The 12,454-nt window shown below is 26.2% G+C and overlaps 1 protein-coding gene across 7 annotated transcripts in view; it reads left to right on the top strand.

Annotated features, from left to right (window-relative positions):
- LOC127280826 (5-hydroxytryptamine receptor 1-like) overlaps positions 1–12,454 on the top strand; it is a 262,830-nt gene that overhangs the window by 201,139 nt on the left and 49,237 nt on the right. Inside the window, exon 1 of one of the 7 annotated variants that reach the window (XM_051304106.1) lies at positions 4,284–4,401. The exons of the other annotated variants lie outside the window; for them this stretch is intronic. The gene's annotated coding sequence lies outside the window, so the exon portion shown is untranslated. Of the gene's footprint in view, positions 1–4,283; positions 4,402–12,454 lie in introns of those variants that run through there. 7 annotated transcript variants of the gene reach the window in all.

Genomic DNA, 12,454 nt, shown 5'->3' with positions numbered 1-12,454 from the left:
GTTTGGTGTAGAATTATTTTTTATTAAATTGAAATTTGAAATAAAATTTCTTTTGAAATTTTAAACTTTCACAAATTTTGCTGGATTCATGTGAGATAATAAATTGTAAATTTTTGAAAAAAAAAATAGATATCATTTTGTTCTTTTAAGGAAGAAATATAACATTTTTTTTTACAATTTATAAATTCTGAATTGATTTGTAGTCTTTTGAAAAGGGGATTTTCAACGTTTTTGAATATGAAGAATACGTTTCCTGTGAAAAGATCTACATTATTAAACTGTATTTCCTCGCCTTCTCTTTTATTCTATACAGACGATTTCTTTACTTGCAATCTTTGTTATCCCAAAGAATCGTTGAATTCCTTTTACTAAATTCTGAAAGAAATAGTCAACATTAAAAGATGACAAAAATTCTTCACATTAATGAAGAGGAGAGACTTTTAGAGTATTTGAAATTATTTGGATGCATTTTAAGTTTTTATTTTTTTTGTTGAAGCACTTTAATTTTCCTTTTTTTTTAAATTCATTTAATTTCATATTCATTAATGAGAAAAGTAAGTACCCTCTTTTCGCATGAATGTAAATGTAAAGCAAAATTTCTTTTTCACTTTCATTACATTGATGTAAACGAATTAAAATTTTTTTTTTTTTAATTTGATTTTTATATTTTAACCGAAATCTTTTTCTTTAATATTTTAAACGAGGTTAAATGCTTCTCCAACTTCTGAATAATCCATCAGTATATGCGCATCTTCGTTAAGCAGAATATTTTTATTGATTTTATTTATTATTCAAACTTTTTTTATTCAGCAACTGGGAACTGCATACAAAGTATTTCTTAAATATTGCATTCATCTGGAGGATATTAAAAATATTAAATTTCCAACTTTTTAAAAGTGTCTACTTAATTAAAAGGTCGTTCATAAATAAGGCAAATGTATTTTTTTTTTTCAATTTTGATTCACGTCTGTAAGAAAATTATAATTTAAAAACTATCCGCATTTTGCTGTCTTAATTTTTTTTCCTGTTTTTAATATATATCTACTCTCTAAATTTGAATAAGTGAAATTTCATTTATTTAAATTTAGAAAGCACATTCAATTTTTTGTGAAATTAAATATTGCACATTTTTTTTTTTTTATTTATAGCTAATATTTCCATTTTCTTTGAAACATCAGTATTTGAAAATATCAATAAAATCTCCAATTAAATTATTTATAAATCTTGAATTTTTAAGTATTTACATTTACTTTAGAGAGGAAAAAAAATACCAAAGTCACGTATTGCCTTATTTTCTCAACAATTGGCTCTCTTAACCTACTTTAATTCCTGTATTAATTTTTTTTTTTCATTTAAATGATTTAACATTAGTATAAACAATTAGAAAAAAAAATGTCCATTTTCTAGATAAATATTAAGTGGAATCTTTTGTATTTGAATTTTTAATTAAAAATAAAGTGAAAGTATTTTGAAAATACAATATTTGAAAGGTGACGTGTTTTTTATGTTTACACTAAACGAATTTTACTTTGATGAAAAAATTTTGTCATTTTTCACACCCGTACGTAAAAGCAGAGGAAAAAAAAAAAAAGTAAAAGCATTTCTCCGATGCTGAATAAAGGGATGAAATCGAAGTGTTCTTTGTTGATACTATTGAGACTCGCTCACTACTCAAGTTGAGTGAGTTACAGTTTCACTATTGTTTTTTTTCACATTAAAAAGCAATATTATCTTTTGCATTGAAAAGGAAATATTTCTAAATGACTATGCTCTGCGTTAGTTTTTGAATAGAATTTCCCTTTTATAGTTTTTATTTTCTCTTTTTAATTTTCTTTGGTAATTATATATATATTGTATTTTATTATCTATATAACTATAGTGAAAAATCTATTTTGTCTTGACAACAAAAACATTTTTGCTTATCTAATATTTGTGAAATTTTAATTAAAAATAAATATTTAAAAATTTTAGTTTTCTACAAACTAGTTTTTAGACAACGAAAATTCTATTGCTGGCTAAACAGAAAAGTTTCAATAAAATATCAGATCAATGTTTTGTTGGTAAAGACAAATATTTTTTTTTTTCCAATACTGGGTAACAGTCATTTCCAACAGAAAATTTAAAGTATTGTATAAATCTAAAGTAAATATAATAATTCATATATAGAGCAATAGGAAGTCGAATAAAGAATAAATAAACTCATTTGTTTTGGATTAATAAAATCCATACAAGGAGAGTTTTAATGAATTTATCGCTGTTCATGTATTTTATAAACAAGCACATTTTGAATAAAATTAATAATGAAAATTATGACGCTTGAAAATATTGGTAACGGAATGCACGAATATTTCTCACATTCTACCTGTTGGAATTTTTGTGGTATCGTATTAAAAAATTACCAAATTGTTATTTAACAGATTTTTATAAAGTGAATTTAATAATGAACCTAAATAAAAGTTGATTAAATTCATATAAAATTAGGCAAAAAGCTAATTTAACAATGGGTGAAAAGACCATACAAAAACGTGATTTCAAAACGAAAAGTTGGAAAGTAATATAATAATAGGTTCATTACGTCCTGCCGCCGTCAGATGGCAGACGCATGCAGGGAGCACAAAAAAGGCCACTGGTAGCAACCTCATTGTGAACATTGATAGAATCATTAAAATTGCAGTCAGTTTTGCTGCAAAAAAATAATAGAGTCTTGTATACAATTGTCTGCTATCAAGAAAAATTTAAATTTTCCCAAAAAGTAAAAATTTTTTCCATTCTTAACCCCCTTAATTGACTGTAGATGATTCCATTCATCAGGTTCTTTACATATATGCATCTGCATCAATTCCCTTCGCAACAATTTCATTACAGGATCGTTTCCAAGCTTTCTCAAAACAATTTAATATAATAGCTTCTGTCCGAATTGTGTGATTTAATTGAATTGTTAAAAATTCAAATTTCCATTTAACAGAACTTTCACATATCAAATTCACATATATATCTATGACCAAAAAATTTAGTTTTAAAATCAAGCAATCAATGTTTTTACTATAAAATTTCAAAAGTGGTATATTTTATTTAAATATGTTTTAGTCTTTTATACTTTATACATCTACACTTTAGAAATCGACTTAAATGATAATAAATAGTCCGCTAATTGATTTTTTATTCTCTCCTTTTTTTCTGCCACAACAAATCAGATTGTATTGTGGATACAATTTAGATGGGCTTTCGCAGTTCCGTATAGGGCAGTAATCCTCTTGATTCTCCCTTCTCATCTAACATAATCCCTTTCCCATCACGACGCGCCCTTCTTTATTGCTTCTTTACTTTTCGTGTATACATGAATTGTTTGGTGTGTTATTTTTAAATCAGACTGAATATTTAATATTTACCTTTCAATATATAGAGTTTCATGTTCTTAAAATGGTTGAAATTTAAAACAAAAAATTTTCTGTTAAAAAAAAAAATTAAAATACAATCTTAATGATTTAAAATATTCATTTTGAACTAAAAAATCATCTAAAAGTTCATTTCAATCTAATTCGCAGTTTTTTAATAAAAATAACTTTATATATGCAATTCAGAGTTATTTGTATGAAAAACAGAAAATAATAATTAGACTTGTAAAAAATCTCAGAAATATATATAATTACGCATTTAGAAAATCAATTTAGTAGAAACTATGTAAATGCAAAAGCACTTTGGAATGTTTCAACAACAACGTTTGCCACTAAAATTCCCACTGTACCCCCTCTCTCTAAATGTCATTTACACAAAATGACATGCCACAATCGAGCAATGTATTTAAAGTGGCAATATCCTTTGCACATCAAAGAGAGACATGAATAAAGTTTACTTTAGAGTATACCTTTTTTTTGATCGTAGGGAAAAAAAATACAAATTCAATAAACTAAAAAACGATAATTAAAAAACATATTTAAAAAATTTTTTTTTGCGTTTTTCTTTATAATTATATTTCAAGTTAAATAGTACAATTTGTATGAAAAGGTAGTTTAATTTTATGTAATTTGAACCAAATTTTTTGAAGTCTAAAATTTTTCTCTCCGTACGGAAGGCAATATTTTGTTACAAAATTTGAATTTAGAAAAGTAGTAACGAAAGTAACAGTTAGTAACTGTTACCTTCTAAGTGTTATTTTTTTTCGATTAATATTTGTTCTAAATATAAAAATGAATGATTTAAATAAAAATTATTTGTTTTCATTATATATTTATTGGGCAATATAGTCAAGTAACTCCTTTTATTACCAGGATGAATCGATTGTTACCTGAGGCCCTAACCTGATCGTTATCGTTTGTTTTGATTTTCAATTCAATTTCAATTATAATTCAATTTTGGACGCAGTTTCAGTTCGACCATACTAGTGTACACATCGTGCATTTTGTAAGTAGGAAAATTTTTTTTTATTTATATTTGCCACATTGTCGTGTAATTTTGTCCTTCAGTGTTAAATATAATATTTATATTCCTTCAGTTTTTCCACACTGTTTTGTGATTCTGTCCTTTTGAATTTTTTAATTTCAACTTATTATATTATTATAATATTTTTATATTATTATTTCTCTACTTATTACTATTATTATTATTTGCTTTACTTTTCTTATTTATTATACAGGGATTAAGGTTTCTTAGTTTATCTCAATCAAATCTGATAAATTTAAAAAAATTATGTCCGCCATTTTGAATTTCGAAAAACTTATTACAGATTCGTAATCAGCGGCCCCAAAAACCCCCGAGCAACAGTTTTCCAGCAAATCTGATCAATTTTTTAGAAAAAAAGTCCGCCATTTTGGATCGGCCATTTTGAATTTCGCAAAACTAATGACAGATTCGTAATCAGCGACCCCAAAAACCCCCGAGTAACAGTTTTCAAGAAAATCTGATCAAATTTTTTATAAAAAGTCCGCCATTTTGAATTTCGTAAAACTAATGTCATATTCGTGATCAGCGACCCCAAAAACCCTTGTATACTAAGTTTCATAAAAATTAGTTGAACAGGTCTTGCTGGGCATTTTTGTTCATTCATACTGTATTTTCCTCAAACAGTGAAGGGGTTAATGGATTTTTAAAAATAAAATAGTAGACGGAAAAAAGTTTCTTGTGTTATCTACAGTATCTCATGTGTTATCTATAAACTGCAGTTGTAGTCTCCACAAAATAGTTGATTTTGGGAAATTCGCAAATCGGAATTGTGAACAAAACAAAAAATTTTTTTGTGAAAAAAACAGATTGTTTTGTGATTTGTCCAAACCTGCTTGTTGGAAATACTATGTTTTTGTTTACAACGTAGTTTTTACAATTTGTCTGTAGAATTGGAGTTGTCACAAAACATTTTTTTTCGTGTACTATTCAAATTTAAAAACCAAGATCGAGATTGTCCGCTTCACGTAGAATGCCCCGTATATATATATATATATATATATATATATATATATATATATATTTATTTCAACAATGTAAGATTTTTATGATCTTGCAATTTTCGCTTGATTTTCTACAGCATATGTACAACTGTACTAGTCTTGAAGAACACTTTAGTAATAAAATCTCTTAAGTACAAAAGGTACAAGTGCACTTGGATCATATTGAAAACTTTGTCAGAATAAACTTAAAACGACAAAAGGAGATTTGTCAGGTGCACGAAAAAGCTGATACAATATTGTTTCAATATAAAGGATTTAGGAAGAGATTTTTTTTTTAAAACAAATTTCTTTCATTTTTATTACGCTTCTTATCCACTTGGAAAGATTCCCCGGAAAGTGCCCCCTGGAGGTTCTATCAGAATTCCGCCGGAATTCCATCGGAATCCCATCGGAAATTCTTTGGAACTCCGATGGAATTCCAACGGAATTACGATGGAAGTTCCGGCGGAATTCTGATAGAACCTCCAGGGGGCACTTTCCGGGGAATCTTTCCCGTTTTTTATTCTTAAATTTTAAAAATTCTACTGCTATATTATTATAGTTATTATATGTTTTACAATTTTTAATAAATTTAAAAACCTTTTAATTTAAGGTTATATGGGAACCTCCCACGTGACCTAGTATGGGAAAATGTGTTTTGGTAGTATACGTTTCACTCTAAAATGAGAAAAGATTTTTGTCTAAAATTTTGAGGGATGATAGATTAGGGTACAAGGAATCTCGCTGTTTTTCGAAAAATACATAATTTTGAGTAAAATTATTAAAAAATGAAGTTTAAAAAGTGGAATTTTTAAACGAAAATGAAAATAAAGATGGCGGCGCATACACAGACGTTGCTTGAGTGTGTCAGTGCTCCAGTAAACAGCGCCAATTCGAGCGAGTGGCGGCTGAATGAACTATGATATAATACATTATTTTACTATTTATTGCTTTATTTTTATTATTTTTGCATTCAGTTATGGTAAATGAGTAGAACAGCGAGATTTCTTGTACCAAACAACATCCTTTTGCCAAAATTTTAACCCGAAATCATTTTTTATTTCAGAGAAAGTTTCAAACCACAAAAAAACGTCCTTTGCCCACATACCCTTAAAAACTTTTTAAATTAAAAACTTTTTAATAATAAATTTAATTTTACTTTATTAATCCATAAAGTATCTATAATTTTTTATGTTGTAAATTTTTTTTCCGGTATTTTCCGCAAGTGTGAACTTGATACCTGTTTATTATATATTATTTTCAAAATTATTTAAATCTCATTATTATATAATTAGATTAAAATTTATATTATTACCGCTACTGTGATTAAATAAAGGAACTAATTAAATTTAAATTACGAATATGAAATTATGTCAAAACAGTTGAACGGAAACACGCGGAATATGAAGGTGTTTGTGACTCATTGCAAATGCCAAACATATATATATATATATATATATTGATAATATAATCTTGACTAGCAATTCGAACTTCATCTTATAGTAAAGATAACAACGTTAAGACGTGATTGTCAATTATGTAGATTATGTAATTGTTTTCTATCTCCTGGTTGAAATTTCAGTCAAAATTAGGCATACCTCCAGTAAATTATTGATTACGCATGACATTATGACAATGACGCTGATTATTATTAATTGTACATGCTTCAACGCTTACAAATGTCAGGGGACACTCCCAGAGTGACATATATATAATTATTAGAAAGTAATTATTTCCCTTAAAAGCAATAACTGTTAAAACAAACAACAAAATAATTCAATTAATTTGTTATATATAACGTGGGCGATTCAACGGGTGAAATTTACCTATGACCTTGTAAATTCGGATAAATATATTATTTTCTTTTTTAATTTTTTACAGAAAAAAAAATGGTATATGTATTTTTTAATTTTTTTCTAAGTGCACAAATTTTAGACTTCTGACTTTTTGAAAATTTGGTGTTTTCTTTTGTTTCTTTACATATAAAAATAGAAATTTTTTATATATAAAAATTAAAAATTTTATTTGTTAAAACAAATTATTTTTTTTTAAATTTTGAACCCGATTTTTATTCCTTTTTTTATTTTTACATACCTGCAAGTACTAAAAAGATTTTGCAAAAAGTTTAAAGTAGGCCTGATTCTTTTTGTTTAAACAAAATTTTTTGTTTTTTTTTATTTTCATATACAAAGTAAAATTTTTTTATTAAGAAATTAATTTTTTTTAAATTTTTGGATCCGATTTTTTTAACTTTTTTTTTATTTTAATTTTCGTGGAAGTAGGGGAATAGTGTTAGGGTTGGACACTTGTTAGGGTTGGACACTTGTTAGGGTTGGACACTTGGCTTTTTTTTTAAATAAGAACACTAGCGCCACCTGCGTGCGTACGTGACGAATCTTCTAGTAGTGTAACCTAACTTTTTGTGACATTACATTTTTGGAGAATCAAAAGTAGCGTCTCCTGTGACTTCGGTGCAATCGAAGAGACAAAAAAAGTTTTGTTTGACTTGTGAATAAACCTAAAAAAATGTGTAAAAAAAGCAAGAATTCGGCAAGGTAAGCTTATTGAATGTATTGTGGGGTACATAATTTAAGAAGAAAAAAAGTGAAAAATCGAATCGCGACACATGTCTGGTTATGGTTAGCACAATTCAAAAATGATGCTTCTAGTTAGGGTTGAACACTTTATACAGTTAGGGTTGGACACCCATATTAATTATGAATTTGACACAATTTATAAATAAATTTTATTTTATTGATATTTCAGTGCAAAATTGTGCCAAAGATATTAGAAAAATAATACTTAAATTGTATAAATTTTGTTCATCATTTCATTGAGTTATTTGGAACAATAAAGCGTTATTTTTTGTAATTTGAGTTCATTCCTTTTTTAAACCTATGAAGCTTTACAATTTGTAAATAACAAGAAAAGATAAACATGAAAAAATAAGAATAAAAAACATTACAAATGTTATTTTACGTTTTTACCAATAATGCGTTTCGATTTTCAAAAAGTGTCCAACCCTGACTGAAAAGTCCAACCCTGACTAGATTTTTTTTTAAATGTTTATAACTTTTTTAATTTCGGAACAATCAATTTACGTGCCATAGTAAAAGTGTTCCTCTTTTGTAGATCTTTCCACCCATATACCACAATTTACTGAATTTATCTAAACAAAATATTTATAAACAAAAAACCAAAACTGTGTCCAACCCTGACACTATTCCCCTACTAAGAATAGATCTTGCAAACAGATGCAAACTAAAATAAATTTTGTTTTAAAAAATAAAAAGAAAAAAGATTTTTTTTTTGAACAAATTACTCTTAAATCATAGAAATTGATACAAGAAAAGTAAATCTTTCTGAGAAAGCTTTAATTTTTTTTTTTGACTTTTAAAATATGTAAACGGAAAATAAAAATTTTGATTTTTATATATAAAAAACAACAATTTTTTTATAAAGAAATAAATTTTTTTTATAACTTTTGACCAGGATTTTTTATGTTTTTTCATTTGTACATGACACGAGATACTTTGAATATTTTTCAAAAAAAGGTTTTAGAGTGGGCCTTATGATCCCTTTTTGTTTAAAGAATTTGTTTAAAAAATTTTTTAATTCCTTTTTTTATTTTTTAAAACAAAATTTATTTTACTTTGCATTTCTATGAGTAATTTGAAGGATCCTAGCGACAAAAAAAATTTTTTATTATAAAGATTTAAAAAAAGAAAAAAATTTTTTTTTAAACAAATTATTTAAACAACAGATATTTATTTATTTATTTATTTAATACAATGGTGAACCCGCGGTCTACAAGAGCTATTAGTGGGTTACACTTAATATAAAATATCATCGAAAAATTAAACAACAAACAGTTTCTAAAAATGCACACATTCTTCCTCACCTCAAACTCAAAACATATTGATCAACCATATTAAGGAAAGAGGAAATGTTACAGAAAAAAAGATCGAAATTAGGGTTGATACTTTTATAAATTTGATTTAAATGATAACAAGGTACGTAAATAGGATCCATGATCATTCTAGAATTATACAATATAGGCACATAAAGAGGTTCATGGGATCTCGAAGGTGAGCGCGGTACTCTGAATGATATTTCGCTCAACAGATACGGACAATGGATCTGGGAGTTTAAAATTTTAAAAAGAAATAATAAAACTAAAACAATGCGTCGCTCTGCCAAAGTAAAAACATCAAATCTATAACATAATTGCAAATATTATTAGGTCCACTCTCTAAAACTTTTTGCAAAATCTTCTTCGTACTTTAAGCTATGTAAAAATAAAAAAAAAAGTGAAAACAAATCGTGTCCAAAGTTAAAAAAAATTAATAACTTCAAAATTTAAGCATTTATAAAAAAATAAAAACATACGTTTACCACTTTTTTCTGCAAAAAACGCAAAAAAAATATTTATCTGAATTTAAAATGCCAGAGGTAAATTTCACATGGAATCGTCTATATTTATATTTGTTTTATTTATTTATTTGAAATTTAAGAGAATAGTATATCCGTCAAAATTAATTTAATTCTCCATTTTTTTGATCACTTAATTATAATTTGCGTATGGAAACAAATTATTTTTCATCGTAAAATGAAAAAAAAAACAAAAACTATGTTATATATTTTATAATGTTTTTCAATCAAGTTTTATCATTTTGTCAGATTTTAATTTCATCACACAAATTAAACGATAATGTGAAATAATTATTTTTCCGGGAAATTGTAAATTTTTCATCAAGCACAGACAAAACCACATATATATATATGTATACACTTGTACATATTGTGATTGATGCTCGTATATATAATTTGAAATTCCAAAAGCAGATTTATTTCCAACCAACGTCGTGTAAATGTGTATAATTAATCGAATTTATGTATGGATATATTTGTCCTTTGCGTTTATCACACTTTTTTTTAATAAATCGTTAAGTGAAAGAATGAGTCGTTAAAAATTGCAGTGCTTAAAATATCGTGTGTATAAAATAGAGAAATAAAAATATTTTTAAGTTTCAAATCAATATTGAAACTACCGCACTTAAAATAAGGTTACGAGAAAATAGAAGTAAATTACATCGTTATTTCGAGAAATATTTTCACATCTATATATATATACATATAGATGTTAAATCGTTTTTGGTCTGATGAATTTTTTTTCTATTTAATTTATCTTATCATGTCTCTATGTGTATTTGGTTTTTTTTTATATTTCATGCGGTTTTTTGACAAAGGGAAAATAATCACTATTTCTTTTTGATATGAACCAAAAAAAGGAGAATATAAAAGGAAATACATTTGAATTACTTTAGGGATAAAAAAAACATTTGTTATCATGAGGGCATTTTCCTGCATTTCGCAGATGTTACCACAATATTTCTATTGTCTACTTCTTTTGTGTTTTTTAAGTTACATATATATATGGTCCTAAATATCTTATAATCATTTGTCTCCATATTTTGTTTGAGTAATAACAATATTTCACACGTGTTTTATTAAATAACACAGTTTGTTTTTTTATACATTTATATATATATATATAAAGATTTCTTACAAACATTATTTTCTATATTTTGGTGCATAACCAAATATTTCATTAAATTTTGCATTTATATTCATCCAGTTCTATAAATTCAACGATTGTTCCAAAAGTAATCCGCTATGATTAATAATTATTAAATTCTGAAAATGTTTGCCATTCACACCTAAAAATTTAGATAAAGTACAAAATTTTCTGTAGGCAATAAAAATTGATCTGAAGAACTAGGTTTTAAAAAAAGCAATTATGTATCATATGAAAACCAAATATTTTATTAGGTATAAAAATTTCGTTTTCTATTTTTGAATAAACGCTAAAATATAGTATGAATAATATTTAATAGTAATAATAATAATCATAATCATAATATATTATAATAAAAAATAAAAGTATAAAAACATAAAATTTCTACCGCCATGGGGATTCAAACGCACGTCAAATAACTTTATTCATATTTATAAACGCTTTAACGACTGCGACCAATGCTTATTCAAAATAGAAAAAAATATATCAGAAAATTTAAAAATTACTGCAATTATGACGGGACGCACGATTATGTTCTAAAAATCATTAGTTAGAATATTCATTTTATGAAATTTCATTTGTCATTATTATTTTTGAGTCGAATTTTTATTTGTTCGAATTAGTATTTTGCAGAATTTTCATCCAAACGATTTTCTATATTAAACAATTTTTATTATAACCGAAAATTCACTTCACAGAATTTTTACACGGAGAAAAAAGAATTGTTGTGGTTACTAAAAATTAACTCCACACAACAATTTCGGATTGTCAATATAGAACCAGCAGTTCTATTTGTTGTTGAAACAAAAAAAATTGTTAAAATGGGATTGTTCGGTGAACAAACAGAATTGTTTGATGAACAAAGAAAATTGTTATGGAATAATTAAAATAACAAAATTAATTGTTAAATCGGCAATAATACAATTTGTTTCATTAACAAAGCTTTGATCCGTCTAATACAATTTGTTTAGTTTCTTTGTCTTCTAAAATAATCGATAGCAGATTTCCGTGGGTCATATCACCAGTTTCATTTGCATTAAAATATGTGGAACATGCAGCTTCTGAATCAAATTCTTTGACCTGAAACCAAAAAATTATTTTTAGTTGAAATTTGTTGTTAAATAATATTTAATATACATTTTGTATTATTTAAGGTGAGGTTATGTTCAATAGTAACCGAGTATAACTTACCGATAAACGATGAAATTGTCTCTTCATCCATTCACCACACTTGCAATAGATTTCTCACTTTAACCGGGTTCATTATTTAACAGCACTTTGTCATTTAAAAAAAAACTAATATTAAAAGTAAAAGTGGCACATGTGCCAGAAGCAAACGACGCGACGATCTGCACGTCACTTTGCGAGAATTCAAGATGACTACATAACATGGAACGATAAACTTGTCAGCTGAACAAATCCGGATTGTTCCATCAGCAATCGACAGAGAGTTTGT

This window comes from Leptopilina boulardi, unplaced genomic scaffold (assembly GCF_019393585.1).
Source record: "Leptopilina boulardi isolate dan_hultmark-lab unplaced genomic scaffold, ZJU_Lbou_2.1 LbouV2_255, whole genome shotgun sequence".
NCBI classification, from domain to species: Eukaryota; Metazoa; Arthropoda; class Insecta; order Hymenoptera; family Figitidae; genus Leptopilina; species Leptopilina boulardi.
The sequence above is the reverse complement of the archived record's forward strand: the minus strand, read 5'-3'. Positions and strand labels throughout refer to the sequence as shown.